Source organism: Phoca vitulina, unplaced genomic scaffold (genome assembly GCF_004348235.1).
Source record: "Phoca vitulina isolate PV1807 unplaced genomic scaffold, GSC_HSeal_1.0 scaffold77, whole genome shotgun sequence".
Lineage (NCBI taxonomy): Eukaryota > Metazoa > Chordata > Mammalia > Carnivora > Phocidae > Phoca > Phoca vitulina.
The window spans coordinates 835,201-856,170 of record NW_022589780.1 but is presented as its reverse complement, the minus strand read 5'-3'; the positions used below and the strand labels follow the sequence as shown (position 1 = coordinate 856,170).

At 37.5% G+C, this 20,970-nt stretch overlaps 1 protein-coding gene across 1 annotated transcript in view; it reads right to left on the bottom strand.

The window, feature by feature from the left end:
• Positions 1-20,970, bottom strand: part of TEX11 (testis expressed 11) — a 299,352-nt gene that overhangs the window by 200,971 nt on the left and 77,411 nt on the right. The gene's annotated exons all lie outside the window — the stretch shown is intronic.

Below are 20,970 nucleotides of genomic sequence, written 5' to 3'. Positions count from 1 at the left end.
GGATATATGTGGTATATAGTGCTTTGTGTATACTATATATATATATATATATAGCATTTTACTGCATTTAAAACTAGTTTACGTGTAAATACAACCTCTTACTCAATGAGCACATTTTAAAGTAAGAAATACGAATATATTTGTAAAATAAAACAAATACAGGAGTTTTTACAGAAACAAACGCTTTAGCAATATTTATTAAGCTTCACAACACCCTTGTGAGGCACTATTAGTTCTATTTTACAGCCGAATTAAGCAATTTAGCAGTTAAGTGATTTCTAATATTTCCTAGATTGGTACTGAAAATGAGAGTGAGGGGTTGGGGAGTAGAGAAATTTGATTTTCAGTCTATGCTTTAATTAGCAAACCATATTATCCATGGGACATTCTGATAACCACAAATAATATTATCAGCATGAGCCTCAGGGTTTCAAAACCTAAAACCTAAAACGCAAAACAAAGATTATTCACCATAAGATTGGTATTCCAAGGAAAGATGTCAATAAAATTTTGGTGAACTGAACTAAACTGAAGACGGTACTTTGAAATATTCCTTTTAAAAAACTCTGAAAGACTCAGAATTGCCAAACTGAGTTTTCAGATCACTAGCAAGGATGTAACACTGGCCTAGTGATCCTAAGCCCTATCTCACATTAAACCTACTTCCAGTTTTTAAAAGAACCAATGAGGATGAAACTTCTGCAATGGTGGTATAATCTTGGACCCTCTCCCCAATGAAACAACCATTTGCCTGGAAAAATCATTACAACAGACAACCAGGTAAAGTCTTTGGAAATTTTCCCAAGGGCATATGGCAAATGGAAAAACATTTATTTAAAACAACAACAACAACAACCAAATCTCAGTGAGAACGGTGAGAGTCTGTGGCATTTGAGTCACAATCTGCCCCTGTCCACGCCAGCTCCCCGTGATGAAAACTACTCCAGATGGGTGCTGTCAAGAAGGGAGTAATTCCCTTTCCATGCAGCTCCTAGACTCTTAGGCCATGGTTTCACCTAGCAGGGGCAGGCTGCCGGCCTCTCTTATCCTCCCCAGGCCTGTGTTGTGGAAGTGCAATTCTGGGCAGGCACAATTAGAGGACTGGGTCTTCCTTTCCCCACTCAGTTCTCACTCTTACGGTAAGGGCTCAACCTCAGGCGCGACAGGTCAAGAATACTGGGACCCTGATGATCTTCACCCAGACTGTCTCATTAAGCAGTGGTTCCATGCCAGGAGCGCCTGCTAAGAAGATCAGAGGCGACCAGTCCCCCCACAACACCCACTCTCACGCCAAGAGAAGCAGGCCATGCTCTTGCCACCAACTCCAGTAGTGTGGCACAAAGGTCCGCCCCAGCGGGGAAGAAATAGGCAATAAAGAAAACAGAGCTCAGCATCTCTGCCTGAGAGGACTGACTTATTTGGAATGGAGCAAGAAGTTCCTGCCCAAGGCACTGTCAAAAACAAGGGAGATCTTGGTGGTGAGCAATGAAGAGGGGGGTGGTAGCTCTGTGATAATAGTATCAACAAGTGAAACAGCAGACCAGCCAGAATTTTAACAGAGAGAACCAGGGAAAGAGGCAGCCAAGAAGAATAATCCGGGAGGTCACACTCACCCCTGGAGATACAGAAGGCTACGCATATTCGCTAGGCTGCACCCACCCAGGAGGGATCAGAAGGAGAGACGTGGAGCAGACTAGAAAGCATTCCTCAAGGCACACACAAATACATCAGCCAAGAATCCAGAGCCTCAGTGGCTCAAGGGGCTTAAGCAGAACCTCTTACCAAACACTGAAAATGTAGCTACTCTGATCCAAGGTAATGGTAAGGAAGCCAAGCTTAAAAATCAAATCACACTTCCAGTTTTCAGTTCCACACGTAAGGAACTTGGAAGTCACTACTTCGTCCTAACAAGTAAAAAGCTGAAAAGACTAAAAAATCAACAACTGTACTTGGATCCATAAGAGAGGGGAGGACAAAGGGCAAACCACTGTCTCTCCACCCAGCCCCCCCACTGGAGAGATGGACAGGCAAAATACAAGGAATTGTGGCTTACCACAGGAGGGACTCACCAGTGGAAACTGCCAGGGGAAGTAGTGCTGAGGCAGGAAATTATGAACTATAATTGACAGGTTGCTGGAGGCTCGTTGTGAACGAGTCTGAGAATTTAAAACTCCGGGACGACATAGTCTTAGGGGCATACCCACCATATTGTCAGATTTATCTCCAGAAGCTCAAGATTCCCACAGTAAATATCAGAGAAAATCCCCTTGGGCTTTGTCAGGAATTAATGATAAGGAACCAATCTGTTCTTCTTAATAAGGCCTGTCTTCAGGGGAAACTAGTTAACTAGAGCCCACCTCCTGGGGTATTATCAGAGCCCAACTTACTTGGGGAAGAGATATACTCAACCCTAGACTACTCTAGCCATGGTATACCACACCTAAGGGTGGAGAAAAAAACTGCGAACACTTGTGAAGTTCACAGTTCAAAGGCATACATACACTCACCAAAAGACTAAGAACTAAACGTAGGACTAACCCAACACCTAACCACCACATTACTAAAGGTCTATTTATAGCAGTTCCTTTTACCCAGTACAACATGTCAAGCTATCAGGAAAAAGTTACACGGGGGCGCCTGGGTGGCTCAGTCGTTAAGCGTCTGCCTTCGGCTCAGGTCATGATCCCAGGGTCCCTGCTCGGCAGGAAGCCTGCTTCTCCCTCTCCCACTCCCCCTGCTTGTGTTCCTGCTCTCGCTATCTCTCTCTCTGTCAAATAAAGAAATCTTTAAAAAAAGAAAAGAAAAAGAAAAAATTACACGGGATACCAAAAAGTAAAAAAACACAATTTGAAGAGACAGAGCAAGCACTGGAACCAGACATGGCAAGGATATTAGAATTATTAGTTCAGGAATCAAAAATAAGACACAAGGGCAATGTAAGTAGAGAGATGGAAATCCTAAGAAAGAACCAAAAAGAAATGCTGGAAATAAAAAAGACTGTAAACGACATGAAGAATGTCTTTGATGGGCTTTTTAATAAACTGGACACGGCTGAGGAAACAATCTATGAGTAGAGGATATATCAGCAGAATCCTTGAAAACAGAAAAGCAAAGAGAAGAAAGATTGAAAAAAAAAAAACAGAACAGATTATCCAAGGATTATAGGACACCTACAAAAGGTATAATGTAAGTATAATGGGAATAAAATAAGGAGAAAAAACAAAGAAACACAAGAAATATTTGAAACAATAATGACAATTTCCCCCAAATTAATGTCTGATACCAAACCACAAATCCAGGAATCTCAGAGAACACCAAGCAGTATAAATACCAAAAAAATTACAACTATGCATTCCAAATTACAGAAAAACAAAGATAAAGAAAAAACCCTAAAGCAAGCTAGAGGAAGAAAACACCTTATCTATAAAAGTACAAAAATAAGAATAACACCCAACTTCTCAGAAACCACGCAAGCAAGAAGAGAATGGAGTGAAACATTTAAAGTGTTGAGAGAAAAATACCACCAACCTAGAATTCCGAACCCTAGGAAAATATCATTCAGAAGTAAAGGAAAAATAAAGATTTTCTCAGATAAACAAAAACTGAGGGAATTTGTGGCTAGTAGACTGGCCTTGCAAGAAATGTTAACAGAAGTTCTTCATACAGAAGGGAAATAATATAGGTCAGAAACTTGGATCTATATACAATAAGGAAAAGCATCAAAGAAGGAATAAGTGAAAGTAAAATAAGGACTTTCATTTTTCTTACTCTTAACTGATCTAACAGAAAACAATTTATTTGAAATAATAGCAACGATGTATTCCAAGTATACATGCTTAATTTATATATCTTATGTATATATGTGCTTAGAATAAAGTAAAACAAATGACAGCAATGATACAAATAGATGGGAGGAATTCTGAAGAATTCTTACAAATTCTTACAAAGCATTCACACATGGGTAGTACCCATGAAGTGGTACAGTGTTATCTGAAAGTAGACTTGGATCAATTGTAAATGTACACTGCAAACTCTGGGGCAGCCACTAAAAAAGTTTAAAAAAAAAAAAAAGAAGGGGCGCCTGGGTGGCTCAGTCGTTGGGCGTCTGCCTTCGGCTCAGGTCATGATCCCGGGGTGCTGGGATCGAGCCCCGCATCGGGCTCCCTGCTCGGCGGGGGGCCTGCTTCTCCCTCTCCCACTCCCCCTGCTTGTGTTCCCTCTCTCGCTGTGTCTCTCTCTGTCAAATAAATAAATAAAATCTTTAAAAAAGAAAGAAAGAAAGAAAGAAAGAAAGAAAGAAAGAAAGAAAGAAAGAAAGAAAGAAAGAAAGAAAGAAAACAAAGAAAGAAAGAAAGAAAGAAGTGGGTGCCTGGCTCAATTTTTTTTTTTTAAGATTTATTTATCTTGAGAGAGAGAGAGCACCTTAGCAGGGAGAGGGGCAGAGGGAGAGGAAGCGAGAGAATCTCAAGCAGACTCCCCAGTGACCAAGAAACCAACTCGGGGCTCAATCTCACGACCCTGAGATCAAGACCTGAGCTAAAATCAAGAGTCCAATGCTTAACTGACTGAGCCACCCAAGCACCCCCATGCAGCTCTTGATTTCAGGGTTGTGAGTCTGAGCCCCATGTTGGGTGTAGAGATAACTTAAAAATAAAATCTTAAAAAAAGTAGTATAGGGATGCCTGGGGTGGCTCAGTCGGTTAAGTGTCCAACTCTTGATCTCGGCTCAGGTCATGATCCCAGGGTCTTGAGATCAAGCCCAGCCTTGGGCTCCATGCTAAGCATGGAGTTGGCTTGAGATTCTCTCTTTCTCCTTCTCCCTCTGCCCCTCCCCTTACCACCCCTCTCTCACTCTCTCAAAATAAGTAAATAAAATCTTTTATTTTTTTATTTTTTAAAGATTTTATTTATTTATTTGACAGAGAGAGACACAGTGAGAGAGGGAACACAAGCAGGGGGAATGGGAGAAGGAGAAGCAGGCTTCCCGCTGAGCAGGGAGCCCGATGCAGGGCTCGATCCCAGGACCTTGGGATCATGACCTGAGCCAAAGGCAGACGCTTAACGACTGAGCCACCCAGGCGCCCCAAATAAAATCTTTTAAAGAAAGAGAGGTATAACGTATATGCTAAGAAAGGAGAGGAAAATGGAATCATAAAATACTCAACTAAAACCACAAAAGTCCTCTCCCTCTCTGACAAATAAATAAAATCTTTAAAAAAATAAATAAAGCCACAAAAGTCAGAAAAAGAGTGGAAGACAGTAGGAAAAACGAACAAGGGCAACAAAAAGAAAACAGTAATGAATATGGTAGATATTAATCCAACTATAGCATCATCACTTTGAATTTCAATTGGTCTAAATACACCAATTAAAAGACGGAGACTGTCTTGCAACAGCATGGATGAAACTAGAGGGTATTATGCTAAACAAAAGTCAATCAGAGAAAGACAGTTATATGATCTCACTCATATGTGGAATTTAAGAATCAAAACAGAGGATCATATGGGAAGGGAGGGGAAAATAAAACAAGATGAAATCAGAGAGGGAGACAAACCATAAGAGACTCTTAATCATAGTAAGCAAACTGAGGGTTGCTGGAGGGTAGAGAGGTTGGGGGATGGGGGATAGGGGATGGACATTAAGGAAGCCACGTGATATAATGAGCACTGGGTATTATATAAGACTGATGAATCACTGAACTCTACCTCTGAAACTAATAATACACTCTATGTTAATTAACTGAATTTAAATATGGGTGCCTGTGTGGCTCAGTCAGTTAAGCGTCTGCCTTCAGCTCAGGTCATGATCCCAGTAACCTGGGATCGAGCCCCACATCGGACTCCCTGCTCAGTGGGGAGCCTGCTTCTCCCTCTCCCTCTGCCATTCCCCCTGCTTGTGCTCTCTGGCTCTCTCTATCTCTCTGTCAAATAAACAAATAAAATCTTTAAAATATATACACAAAAACCCCAACTGAATGTTGTCTGTAAGAAATCCACTTTAAATATAAAGATACACAGAGATTAATGTAAATCTCTGTAAATAGATTAAGGAAAATATACCATGCTAACGCTATCCGAAGAAAGCAAGAGTAGGTATATTAATATCAGACAGCAGAATTCAGAGTAAGGAAAAATATTAGGGATAAAGAAGAGTATAACATAATGATAAAAGGGTCAAATCTCCAGGAAGACCTAACAATTCTTAATGTGTATGAGCCTAACAGACCATCAAACTGTGTGTGAGGCAAAAACTGATAGAACAGCAAGGAAAAATAGATGACTCTACTATCATTGTTGGATATTTCAATACCCCTCTCTCAGAAATAGAGCAGGCAAAAAAATCAGTAAGAACATAGCTGAAGTCAACAACAGTATCAATCAATTGGATATAACTGACATCTACAGACTAGTACATCCAACAACAGCAAAATACACATTCTTATCAAGCTTATATGGAACATTCACCAAGCTAAACCACATTCTGGGCCATAAAACACACTTAAACAAATTTAGAAGTATAGAAATCATATAAAGTCTGCCCTCAGACCACAACGGAATTAAAACGGAAGTAAATAATGGAAAGATAACTGAAAAATTCTAAAATACGTGGAGATTAAACAATACCCCTCTGTAAATAACACATGGGTCAAAGGAGAAATCTCAAAATAAGTTCAAAAATACTTTGAACTAAATGAAAATGAATACACAACTTAACAAAATGTGTGAGATGCAGCAAAAGCAGTGCTTAGGGAAAAATTTATATCATTGAATATATATCAGAAAAGAAAGAAAGAAAATCTAAAATCAATAATCTAAATTTCCACCTTAATAGAAAAAGACAAGCAAATCAAATCCAAAGAAAGCAGAATGAAAAAAAATGAGAAAAATTAGAGCAGAAATCATAAAATTAAAACAAGAAATCAAAAGAGATCAATAGAGAAAAATCAAGAGGTGCCTGGGAGGCTTGGTTGGTTAAGCCAAGGACTCTTGATTTTGGCTCAGGTCATGATCTCAGGATCCTGGGATGGGCCTGAGTTGGGCTCTGGGCTCAGCAGGGAGTCTGCTTCTCTCCCTCTCCCTCTCCCTGTGCCCCTCCTTTCACTCACATGCTCGTGCACGTGTGCTCTCTCTTTCTCTCTCAAAGAAGTAAATCTTAAAAAAAAAAAAAAACGCAGAAAAATCAATGAAACCAACCACTAGTATTTGAAATAATCAGTAAAACTGATAAGCCTCCAGCAGGCTAACTAAGAAAAAAAGAGAGGACACAAACTATTAATATCAGAAATCAAAGAGGGGACATCACAACACATACCATGAAAATTTAAAAGGGTAATAAAGAAATACTATAAATAACTCTATGCCCACAAATTTGATAACCTAGATTAAATGGACCAATTACTTGAAAAATACAAGCAGCCAAAACTCACACAAAAAGAAATAGTCTAGGGGCACCTGGGTGGCTCAGTCTGTTAAGCATCTCCCTTTAGCTCAGGTCATGATCCCGGGGTCCTGGGATCGAGCCCCACGTCGGGTTCCCTGCTCAGTGGAGAGCCTGCCTCTCCCTCTCCCTCTGCCCCTCCCACCCCTGCTCGTTCTCTCTCTCTTTCTTTCGCTATCTCAAATAAACAAATAAAATCTTAAAAAAAAAAGAAATACTCTAAATAGGCCCATAGATATCAAAGAAAATTGAATAAAAAATTAACAACATTCCAAAACAGAAAGCACCAAGCCCAGATGTGTTCACTGGTAAATTCTACTAAACATTTAAGGAAGAAATTATACCAATTCTCTACAATCTCTTCAGAATAGAAGCAGAAGGAATACTTCCTAACTAACTCATTCTATTAGGCCAGCATTACCCTAATAATACCCAAAACCAGTCAGACATTACAAGAAAACTATGAACCAATATATGTCATGAACATGAATGTAAAATCCTCAATAAAATATTAACAAATCAAACCCAAAATACAATTTTAAAAAACTATACATGATGACAAAGTGAGATTTATCTCAGGTATGCAAGACTGGTTCAACATTCTAAAGCTTCTATGGAGTGACAAGAGATGAGAACAGTCAACATAATATTGCAGGACAGGACTGCCACTACACAATTTCAAGACTTACTATAAAGCTACAGCAACCAGGGCACCTGGGTGGCTCAGTTGGTTAAGCGTGTGCCCTCAGCTCAGGTCATGATCCCAGGGTCCTGGGATCGAGCCCCACATCGGGCTCCCTGCTCAGCAGGGAGTCTGCTTCTCCCTCTCCCTCTGCCCCTCCCCCTGCTTGTGCTCTCTCTCTCAAGTAAATAAAATCTTTTTAAAAAGCTACAGCAATCAAGACAGTACATTATTACAGTCATCAAGGAATTGGCTAAAGAAAATACAAATGGATTAGTGGAACAGAATAGAGAGCCCCCATAAATACATTCAACTGATCTTTGACAAAGGAGCAAAGGCAACAGAACAGAACAAAGACCATCTGTTCAACAAGTGATGCTGGAACAACTGGACATCCAAGAATCCAGACACAGACCTTACATCTTTCACAAAAACTAACTCAAAATGGAACACAGACCTAGACGTAAAGTGCAAAACTATAAAACTTCTAGAAGATAACATAGGATAAAACCTAGATGATCTTGGGTATTGTGATGCCTTTTTATTTATTTATTTATTATTTATTTTTTTAAGTAGGCTCCATGCCCAATGTGGGGCTTGAACTCATGACCCTAAGATCAAGAGTCACATGCTCTACCGATTGATCCACCCAGGTGCCCCTGTGATGCCTTTTTAGATACAACACACCAAGGAAACAATCCATGAAAGAAATAATTGATAAGCTAGATTTCATTAAAATTTAAAACTTCTGAGATGCCTGGCCGGCTCAGTTGGTAGAGCATGCAACTCTTGATCTCAGAGTTGTAAGTTCGAGCCCCATGTTGGATGCAGGGATTACTTAAAAATAAAATCTTCAAATAAATAAATAAAAATAAAATTAAAAACTTCTGCTTTGTGAAAGACAATATTAAGAGAATTAGAAGACAAGCCACAGATTCAGAGAAAATATTTGCAAAAGACACATCTGATAAAGGACTGATATCCAAAATATACAAATAGAACCTCTTAAAACTCAACAGTAAAAAAACAAACAACCTAATTAAACCATGATCCAAAGTTCTTAACAAATACCTCACCAAAAAAGATGTACAGATGGCAAATAAATTTGCCTATGAAAAAATGTTCCACATCTTATGTCATAAGGGAAATGCAAATTAAAACAAAAATTAAATACCAATACATACCTATCAGAATGGCCCAAGTCTAAAACACTAAGTCTAAAACACTGGTGAGAATATGGAGTAACAGAGCTCTCATACATTGCTGGTGGGAATACAAAATTGTACAGCCACTTTGCAAGACAGTTTGGTGGTTCCTTATAAAACTAAATATATGCTTACCATATGATCCAGCAATCACACTCCTTGGTATTTACCAAAAGGAATGGAAAACTTATATCCACACAAAAATCTGCATGTGGATATTTATAGCAGCTTTATTCGTAACTGACAAAACCGGAAGCAACCAAGATGTCCTTCAGTAGGGAAATGGACAAATAAACTATGGTACATCCAGGCAGTGGAATATTATTCAGCACTAAAAATAAATGAGCTATCAGGTGCCTGGGTGGCTCAGTCAGTTGAGCATCTGCCTTCGGCTTGGTCGTGATCCAAGGGTCCTGGTATCAGGTCCCGTGTTGGGCTCCCTGCTCAGCGGGGAGCCTGCTTCTCCCTCTGCTCCCCCCCCCCCCCGCACAGTCTCTCTCTCTCTCTCTCTCTCTCTCTCTCTCCCCAAAAATAAATAAATAAAATCTTTTAAAAATAAATAAATAAATAAATGAGCTATCGAGACAAGAAAACACATGGAGGAAACTTAAATCATTATTACTAAGGGAAAAAAGCCAATCTGAAGCCATACTGTATGATTCCAACTATATGACATTCCAGAAAAGGCAAAACTATGGAGACCAAAAAGATCAGTGGTTGACAGAGTTTGGGGAAGAGAGGGATGAAGAGGCAGAACACAGAGGATTTTTAGGGCAGTGAAACTATTCTGTATGACACTAAAATGCTATAATGGTAGGTATATGTCATCATACATTTGTCTAAACCTGTAGAATATACAACAGCAAGAGTGAACCCTGAGGTAAACTAGAGTTGGGGGATTACGACGTGTCAATGTAAGTTCATCCTTAGAAAAAAAAAAATGTACCATTCTGGGGAGAAATGTTGATTAGTGGGGAGGCTATGAATGTGCGGAATCAGGGGATATGTGGAAAATCTCTGTACCTTCCTCTCAACTGTGTTGTAAACCTAAAACTGCTCTAAAAAACATGTTTGTTTTAAGAAACCAAATTGCACGCATATTTGGGCGGTCTGAGAGATTGTGCACATGCCCAAGGCTGCCCTCTCAGGCATGATCAGAAAGGGAACCTACTAGCTATTAGCCCCTGGCTAATGCAGGGTAAAATAATAAATTCACTGAACTGTGAAACCTCTAAGACAAATACACATCCAACAAGAAAGGGTGAATATCTAACTGGTTAAGTGACCTTAAACACAACCCTTGACCAACAAGTGGCTTATGTGGATGCAAGGTGAAGCCTAGAAAGCCATAAAAAGACAAAAACAAGGGGAAAAACCCTGAGCAGGAACATCAGAGGTCACACACTGTGAGAAAAATAAACTTCACAGGATTAGTCCAGTCAAATAACCAAATAAATAAATGACCAAACAATTAAAATAATAATAAGTTCCATAAAGGTGGGAAACTGGTATCCAGACTTGCTGCAAGATATTATCCAAAATGTCTAGTTTTCAACAAAATATTACAACACATGCAATAAAACAGTAAAGTGGACTTATACAGAGGATAAAAGGAAGGCAATAGAAACTGCCTCTGAGAGGTCCCAGATGTTGCAGTTGGTAGAAAAATACTTCAAAGCAGCTATCATAAATATGTTTAAAGAACTATAGGAAAGCATATTTAAAGAATTAAAGGAAGGTATGATAACAATGATGCAAATAGAGAATAAGAGTATAACAATTAAATCACAGAAATTATAAAAAAGAACCAAGTGGAAATTCTGAAGTTGAAAAGTACAATAACTGAAATGAAAAATTCACTAGAGAGGCTCAATAGTAGATTTGAGCCGGCAAAAAAAGAATATATAAACTTGGAGATAGATTGGTAGTGATTATACAAATCTGAGGAACAAACAGGAAAAAAAGAGTGGAAAAAAAGAACAGACCTTCAAAGACGTGTGGGACATCATACAGCACAACAACATATGCATGAGAGTACCAGAAGGAGAGAAGCAAGAGAAAGAAATAGAAAATATATTCAAAAAAATAATGGTTGAAAACTTCCCAATTTGAGGGGAAACAATAATCTACACATCCAAGAAGCTTAATGGGCTCCAACTAGGATCACACATACATGCACACACAAATCCATACCCAGACACATCATACTCCAATTACTGAAAGTCAAAGATAAACAGAAAATCTTGAAAGCAGTCAGAGAAAAATGATTCATCATTTCAAAGGAAACAAGATTAACAGCTAACTCTTCATCACATGATAATGGGTGCCAGAAAGCAGGGATGACATATTTAAAGTGCTTAAAGAGAAAAAACTGTCAACTAAGAATCCTGTATCTAGAGAAACTATTTTTCAAAAGAAGACTAAATACATTCCCAGATAAACAAAAATTGAGAGAATTTCTTGCTGAGCTGCCTTACAAGAAATACGAAAGAACATTCCTCAAGCTGAGAGCAAATGACACCAAACATTAATGTGAATTCATATGAAAAAAAGTGTTAGTAATTATTTAGATAATTATAAAAGACAATATGATTATATATTTCTTCTCATTTCCTTCCTTATTTAAAAAGCAACTATATAAATATCTATAAAACTTTATTGTTGGGGCATTGTATATGTAATATATTTTTACTCTGACAACACAAAGAAGTGGGTGGGAATAAAGTTATAATTAGTGTAAGGAAATAACACCAAATGGTAACTTAAATCTATAGGAAGTAAACAAAGACAACCAAAACTGATGAGAAGGCTAATATATAAAAAGATTCTATAAAAATATTTATGCTCTCCTTTTTTCTCTTGTCTTCTTTAAAATACATAAGATTATATAAAGCAATAATTATAACCACATATTACTGAGTTTTTAAACATATAGAGACATAACTTATATAATTATAATAGCAAAAAAAGAGAATAGGGAATAGCTATATAGAAGTAAAACTTCTTTCAGTAGGAAGTTAATATAAATCTGAAGTAACTTCTAATAAATTAAGATGTATATTGTAAGCCCTAGAACAACCATAAGGAAAATAACACGAAGAATATGTAATTTTAAAAACTGTTAACCAATTTAAATCCATTTATGAGACCCAGCAATTCTACTCCTAGGTATACATACAAAAGAAGTGAAAGCAGGGACTCGAGCAGATACTTATACACCAAAGTTTATAGTAGCATTATTCATAATAACAAAAAAGATGGAGGGGTGCCTGGGTGGCTCAGTCGGTTAAACGTCTGCCTTCAGCTCAGAGCATGATCCCAGAGTCCTGGGATCAAGCCCCACATCGGGCTCCCTGCTCGGTGGGGAGCCTGCGCCTCCCTCTCCCTCTGCCTCTCTCCCCCTCTGCCTGCCGCTCCCCCTACTTGAACCACTTCCCCTCTCTCTGTCAAATAAATAAATAAAATATTTAAAAAAAGATGGCAACGACTCAAGTGTTCATCACGTGCTGAATGGATAAACAAAATGTGTTAAATCTATAAAATGGAATATTATTCACCCATAAAAAGAATGAAATATTGGTACATGCCACAACATGGATAAACCTTGAAAACATGTTAATAAGCCAAACACAAAAGGACAAATATTGTATGACTTTACTCATATGAGGAACCTAGAAAATGCCAAGTCATAGAGATAGAAAGTAGAATACAGGTTACCAGGGGTGAGAGGATTGGGGAATTATTGTTTAATAGGTACAGAATTTGTTTAGGATGAAAGCATTCTAGAAATAGACAGTGGTAATGTTTATACGACACTGTGAGTATACTTAATGCCACTGAATTGTACACTTAAAAATGGTTAAAATGGTAGTAAACTTTATGTTATGTATATTTTACCACAATAAAGTAAATTATTGGTAAAAAAAAAAAAAAGAATGAAGTTCTCATACATGTCGCAACATGGATGACCCTTGAAAATATTCTCCTAAGTGAAATAAGCCAGACAAAAAAAGACAAATATTGTATGATTCCGCTCACATGAAATATCTAAGATAGGCAAATTCACAGAGATATTAAGGAGATTAGAGATTATCAGGGACCGGGGAAGGGGGAAGGAGAAATGGGGAGTTAGCATTCAAAAGTTAGAGAATTTCTTTTTTTTTTCCTAGATTTTACTTATTTATTTGACAGAGACACAGTAAGAGAGGGAACACAAGCAGGGGGAGTGAGAGAGGGAGAAGCAGGCTTCCCACTGAGCAGGGAGCCCGATGTGGGGCTCGATCCCAGGACCCTGGGACCATGCTCTGAGCTGAAGGCAGACACTTAATGACTGAGCCACCCAGGCGCCCCAAAAGTTAAGGAATTTCTATTTGAGGTGATAAAAAAAGTTTTTGAAATTGATAGCAATGATGGTCGAACAACACTGGGAATGTAATTAATCCCCCTGAATTATACACTTAAAATAATTAAAATAGCAAATTTTATGTTGTATATATTCATTACCACAACAAAAAATAAATTAATTTTGAAAAGATATTCACTTAAAGTAGTAAAGGAGGAAAAGAAAGAACAGGTAGTCATGAGACATGACATGACATAACAAAAAACAAAATGTCAGATATAAATCCAACAATTATCAACATGAAAAGGCTGAATGGATTAAACAATAAAATCAAACGGCAGAGATTTTCAGGCTGGATTTTTTAAAAAGATCCAACTGTATGCTGTTGACACGAAACACACTTTATTTTTTTCTAATATTTATTTATTAGAGAGAGAGCTCACACGCAGGGGTGGGGGGCAGAGGGGGAGGGGGAAACTCTGCAGACTCCGCACTGAGCATGGAGCCTGAGGCAGGGCACAATCTCACAACCCTGAAATCATGACCTGAGCTGACACCAAGAGTCGGATGCTTAACCAACCGCGCCACCCAGGCACCCTGACAAAAAACACACTTTAAATTCAAACATACAAAGAGGTTGAGAGTAAAGGATGGAAAAAGACATACCATGTAAACAGCAACCTAAGAGCACTAGAGTGGTTACACTAATATCAGACAAAATAGACTTTAAGATGAAAAATGTTACTAGAGATAAAGAGGGATATTTTAAAATGATAAAAGAGCAAATCTATTAGTAAGATATAACAAAAACATATATAAACCTAACAAGAGAGCCCCCAAAATACATAAACAAAAGTTGACAAAATTGAATGGAAAGATATATAACTCAACAATGACGGCAGAGGATTTCAATACCCCACTTTCTTTTTTTCTTTTTAAAGATTTTATTTCTTTATTTGACACAGAGAGAGAGATAGTGAGAGCAGGAACACAAGCAGGGGGAGTGGGAGAGGGTGACGCAGGCTTCCCGCTGAGCAGGGAGCCCGATGTGGGGCTTGATCCCAGGACCCTGGAATCATGACCTGAGCTGAAGGCAGACGTTTAACCGACTGAGCCACCCAGGCGCCCAATACCCCACTTTCAATAACAGACAGGACAACTAGGCAGAGCATCAAAAAGGATACTGAAGACTTGAACAACACTATATACCTACTAACCTAACAGACATCTATATCATACTCCACCCAATAATAGCAGACTACACCCTCTTCTCAAATGCACAGAGAACATTCTTCAGAATAGAACATATTAAAAAGCTTCAGTAAATTTAACAGAACTGAAGTTATAGAAAGTATGTTCCCCACCTACATGAAATTAAATTAGAAATCAAGAAGTTAAGTGGAAATTAAACAACACATTCCTAAATAACCAATGAGTCAAAGAATAAATCACAAGAGAAATTAGAAAATACCTTGAGCTGAGTGAACAGGGAAATACAACATACCAAAATTTATGGGATGGAAAACAATGGTTAAGGGAAATTTTATACCTATAACAATATTAAAAGAGAAGTAAGATCTCAACCTTCCATGTTAGGAAAATGGAACAGAAAGAGCAAACTAAATCTAAAGCAAGCATGGACGGGAAAAGTCATAAAGATTACAGCGGGAATTAAATGAAATAACTGAAAAACAATAGAGAAAAACCAATAAAAGCAAAAGTTGATGCTTTGAAAAAAGCCAACAGACTGACAAACCTTTAGCTAGACTGACCAAGAAAAGGAGAGAGAAGACTCATACTAGTCAAAATCAGGAATCAAAGAGGGAACCTCATTACTGAACTTTGGAGAAAGACTATTCCTAAAAGACTGGAGATCTAGGGTCCCAACTAGGTGCCACTGTATAAATCTCTCTAAATGTACACTTCCCTATCTATACAAGATGAAATTGATCTATACCAGTCATTTTTAAACTGCAAGCAAGTGAATCACTTTTTTCAAACAAAATCTTGCATCGACATACTACTTACCAAAATTAATGCCTAACTTCTCTGAATCAAGATGGGTGTGTTAGAGAATTGTGGCTACATCTCCTTTTTCCCTTAATGGAGATTCTGAAAAGCTGTTCTGGCAGAACCAGAGAGCACCAGAGAACACAGTTTCTAAATTACTGAACTAGATCTGTAAAGAATCTTACAGCTCTAAGTGTTAGCTTTAGTAAATTATCTTGTTAAAACTGCTGTTATACAATTCATTATATTTCCACAAGATGGTGCTAATACATTCCATTTACCATTAAAATAGGTCTTGCATATGATTTTTATAGTTAATAATTTATCACAGTCTATGATTATGTAATACCCTTAACTTTTCAAAGTCCTATTATGTTCCTTATGGCATCTTTATTACAAGCCTGTGACACAGATAATACTGTACCCATTTTTCAGATAGACATTGCAGCACATTATTAGGTGAGTGACCCGAGGTCACACAATTGATTAGTAACAGATTTTCTACTGCTAGCTCTGTGATCATTCCTTAGATCACATTGCCTGACTATAAATAATATTGTCAAATTCTCAAGGTCTTGGGCTGAGAACAAAGGGAAAATAAAGGGATGAGCATTAAGTAGCATTGAAACTGATACAAATTTCCCCTGGGCTCATACAGTGAATCATTAACATTTGTGCAGAAAACATATTTATATTTCCTTTGTTATTTCCTTATTAGAAGACCTCTGGTGGGGCACATGGCTCGCTCAGTCAGTAGAGCATGCAACTCCTGATCTCAGGGTTGTAGGTTCGAGCCCCACCTGTGTGTGTGTGTGTAGGGATTACTTAAAAAGGTAGAATCTTCTTTAAAAAAAAAAAGACCTCTGGTGATATATATTCCTATATATAACCATAATAAAGACTAGGCAGTGATAAATAAAAATACCTCATAAATACTGTCCCTATTGTAAACATAATACCTATTTTAAACCCAACATGGAACTTACATAATCTGGTTCGCTAACTCTAAGCGCTATAAATTTAGAAAACAGTAGTATATGGGTGCCTGAGTGGCTCAGTTGGTTAAGCGACTGCCTTCAGCTCAGGTCATGATCCTGGAGTCCCAGGATCGAGTGCTGCATCGGGCTCCCTGCTCAGCAGGGAGTCTGCTTCTCCCTCTGACCCTCCCCCCTCTCATGTGCTCTCTCTCTCTCATTCTCTCTCTCTCAAATGAATAAATAAAATCTTTAAAAAAAAAAAAAGAAAACAGTAGTATAATTTTTGCTGAATTCTCCTCTTTTCATTCAATGAGAGATACAAGAAGTTTTATAGAGGCAGGAAAGAGACACACTTCACTTGAGGATACTACGTGCAGGGTAAAAACTATTCCTAACTCACATTAGCTACCAACTGAGGCAGGTTTTAGATTAACTTTAGAGAAATTAAAAGTAGTGTTAGAAGAGGCGCTCCAAAATTATTCCTACTCTAATATACCGTCTACCCAATTATTTATTCACATCCAAAAAATCTAGCAACACTAAGTTTAGGTTGGGAAGTTTTTTAAAGAAAATATAAACTGTAATTATGGTCTCAGAAGGATGCTGAAGAAATCGTGCTTTCTTTGGATTCTGAAGGGGAAAAGGCAGCACAGAGCTCTCACACAAGGAGTTGAGAAATATTCTCAATTTAACCTACAAAGGACTCTTCAGGAATCTTTAAGCAGTCTCTGACCTGTAGGTCAAAGAAAGTAGGGTCATTTTTATTTCATTTATTAAGATCAATTAGATTATTTTTTATAGAACACCTTCAGGGTTTTATCCAATTCTCCATGATTTTGTCCAATTCAAATGTCTTCTGTCATTTTCCCAATTTATCTCACTGTCTCTAACAAGAGATCAGCAATTAGGAATTGTCCTACGTATAGTCTTTGGCTTGGTTTTGTTCCATTAATTTTCCTTATTTACAGTCCATTTTGAAAAAAACTCCTCAATTCCTTAAATCCTCCAAATGCATTTCAATGATTCTCATGTCTTCCTTGTCATTTAACATATTAAAAGACCTTTTAAAAACTGTCTGTGAAAAAAATTTAAAAAAAACAAAGTAAAATGTTAGTAATGAGCATTTATGAATGTGGGATTACAAAGGACTTTTACTTAACACATTATATATTTTTGTAATATTTAAATTTTCATAATTAGCACATATAACTTCTTTTATCAGCGAAGAAATTTTAAACATTTTTACTGTATCACTTTCATTTTAACTGTTCTCCCCTAAATTTAATTTGCCACAATTACAAAATAGGTCTTCTTACAGCAAAAGGAAAAAAGTGAGCCTCCCAAGTGTGTACCAGTCAGTAGCTCCAAGTAACACAGTTGAATTAGAACTACTAGAAATAAAAGAAAAATCATCCGTGATTAAGGATATGACTAAGGTTTTGCGATTAAGGCGTTTTCCTCCCAGGGAGAAAAAAATCTGCAAAATCTCTGCAGTAAATCAATGTAACCCCAAAGCCGTTTGAGTTAGACTTACTTGTATTTGTTTGGTTTACAAGTGCTTCTTTTAGAATACTAATTTGTTACTGTGCAATTTCTGTATATCTTTTATAAAAAGCCAAATTCAGCATAATATATGTCCCAATTATTAGGACGTTAAAAGATAAAGACTAAATTTAAACGCCACCAGGGCAACTGAAATCCCCTAGACTGTGAAGAAAGAAAGTTCTATATCACTAATCTCTTCCCATCTACTTATGCTTGTCTTCTGCTAGGAGCAGACAGAAGAGCTCAATATAGCAAGAATTACAAAAGGGGAGGGGCAGCAAGTTTATTTCTTTTTTTAGTAATCTCTACACCCAATGTAGGGGTTGAACCCGTGACCCTGAGATCAAGAGTCACATGCTCTTCCAACTGAGCCAGACAGGTGCCCCCCAAAATGCGTCTTATTAAACAAAAAACCTCTTAAATATATTTCCAATACTAGCATTCTGATTTCAAAGGTCTGAGACGAGTCCTAACTAAATTTGTCATTGAATACATCGAGGCAGGTACCCTGATGCCTACAGTAAAGTAAGCTAAAGGATTCCCAATTCCATTCATAATTACAGCAGCCTTCTCTTAATCCATGGCATCTCTAATAAGGGGACGTGATCAAAAGAGTGTGGTAGAAAAAAGCAAGAACAGCAGCTGTTCATGAACTTTTCTTAGCAAAAGAAAAGGCAGGGGGAGACAAAAACTGAAAAAGGTCCTGAACTGAGTGAGTGAGATCTGTTAACAAGAACTGAGGGACAGAAAAGAGCTTTATAAACAATACCCACCACCACTCTCTTATGTTCTAGGCTTCTATTTCAACAAAATTCTAATATACTATAGCAATTTTGATATGTTATCATTTGTGTAAAACTGGAGTTTTTCCTTTTAAGACTGAACGGGTACTTTCAAACTGCATATAACCTCTACCTTAAGATATTCACTGTTTACAAAAGACTTAAGCCTGTAGAAAGTACACTCTCCATTGCCTCCTTCTGGTGTAAAATTTACAGAGACGGATGTTTAATTAGCAGCTATTCATTTCTACAGTACCACCAACTGCTCCCAATAGTCTTAATACACGGATAATTAAAGCACAAAGATAAACTGTTCCAAAGATAAGCAGTATGACAGAAAATGTGGGTGTTTGTCTTTATAATATAGTTACCTGGGAAGTCAAAGGTAATCCACGTTTGATTTCACTGTGATAAAGTTTAGAACTAAACTAGTGGACTTGCCACATTAGTGCTCATTTACAGTAAAGAGCAAACATATCACCTAGAAATAGCAGCAACAGCTACCATTTACTGACCAGTTTCTGTTTCCCAAGCAAGATATTGAACACTCTACAACACATGCATCAACATATTTAAGCTGTACAGTAATTCTAAAAAGTAGGTATCACAATATTACCAGTTTCACCCTGATGTCATAGATGACTCAAATTTTGATTGAGTTGATCTAATACTAGAAAAACTATCCACTGTGCTAAAATTCCTACTGTTAATAACATTGATAATTATTTTTGCCTCTTTTAAAACACATTAAAATGTAATTTTTCAGGGCATTTGAAAATACTTCACCAAGATATTTTTATATCCCCAAAAGAGGTAGAAAATATAATCAGGCAGAGATTAAAATCATATATAATAACTAGAGCTAGAATTTAAGTTCTTCCTGGTTTCCCTAATCTCATTCTAATGACAAGAACACAAAAGACTCAAAATATAATGGTGCTCTATAAATTTACAATATAGATTTTGATGAAAATCTGACTGTGGATCAAATGATATTCCTAAAAATATAGCCACTAAACATACAGTAAAAATCTGATATAGCCAGCTGATGATATGTATGTCAATCATCCTGTCACCATCAAATTTTTCTTCTGTAAGGTGTTCTAAAAATGATAACGACAGATGTCAACAACCCATGGTATATGTGAAAATGGCCTACATATGCCACTTTAAGCCTCAGCCTATTCTTATGACCATTTCCTAGAAAACATTCCCCCTTATTCTTGGCATAAACTTCAAGCTTACCTCCACAGTTTTAAGCTTCCAGAAGCCACCCATGGCACCAGCATGTTTTGGGGGGGGGGTATTTTTTTTTAAATTTCTTTTGTCCTCCTCATCCCTGTCTTCTTGGCATACTAGTTTTTTGATAGGTTGATGCCATAAACTTTGTACCCCCCAATACTGCCAAATCCTGTAACAAAACTCACTTATCATTCACTTTACAAAAAGATTCATTTAAACGAAACCTGTTGTAAAACCTGTGCTAAACTACTCAGCTCCTTTGATTATATATGAAATAATTCAATTTATTAAAATGCAATTTTATAATAACTTCAGGTATATTCCACTTGTGTGAAACATTCTAAATTGAGTCAAGTAGAACTCATAACTTTATAAGCCTGTTCTGCTAGGCATAGTTCTTCATAGAGTTCGATCAATCTTTAGGCTCTAAAAAGTCTTTTACAGGGACGCCTGGGTGGCTCAGTCTATTAAGCGTCTCCCTTCAGCTCAGGTCATGATCCCAGGGTCCTGGGATTGAGCCCCACATCAGGCCCCTTGTTCAGCAGGGAGCCCGCCTCTCCCTGTGCTGCTCCCCCTGCTTGTGCTTTTTCTCTGGCAAATAAATTTTTAAAAATCTTAAAAAAAAGGCTTTTACATAAAAAAGTTATTTGCATAAATATTTTGTTAGGGATATATATACCTGTGATTACTATAATCTCAAAGACCATATTTGCATTTATTTCATTAATGGCAAATGCAATTTTCACAA